The sequence below is a fragment of the Brassica oleracea genome, chromosome C4, assembly GCF_000695525.1.
Source record: "Brassica oleracea var. oleracea cultivar TO1000 chromosome C4, BOL, whole genome shotgun sequence".
Classification (NCBI taxonomy): Eukaryota; Viridiplantae; Streptophyta; class Magnoliopsida; order Brassicales; family Brassicaceae; genus Brassica; species Brassica oleracea.
Genome location: NC_027751.1, coordinates 16,697,669 through 16,697,989, shown reverse-complemented (window position 1 = coordinate 16,697,989; position 321 = coordinate 16,697,669).

Below are 321 nucleotides of genomic sequence, written 5' to 3'. Positions count from 1 at the left end.
TATTTAGGGCAGCAAAATCCAAGTTGTTGATTTTCGACACCTGAAATCATATATTTCATTCTTAGGATTTATAATGTTCTTATAATGCATACAAGACAATCAGATATATAATGCAAATTTGTCACACGACCAAACGGATATGATGCATTTAGTTCATACGATTATGCAAGAATGATATGCTAACAAGCCGCACGGCCAAACAATCCGAACATGCATAATGCAAGACAAGCCGCACGGCCAAGAGTATGAACAATCTTAGCAATCGGTTTCTATATGATCTTAATGCAATCGGTTATTCATCTTTAGCAAGAACGATTCTAA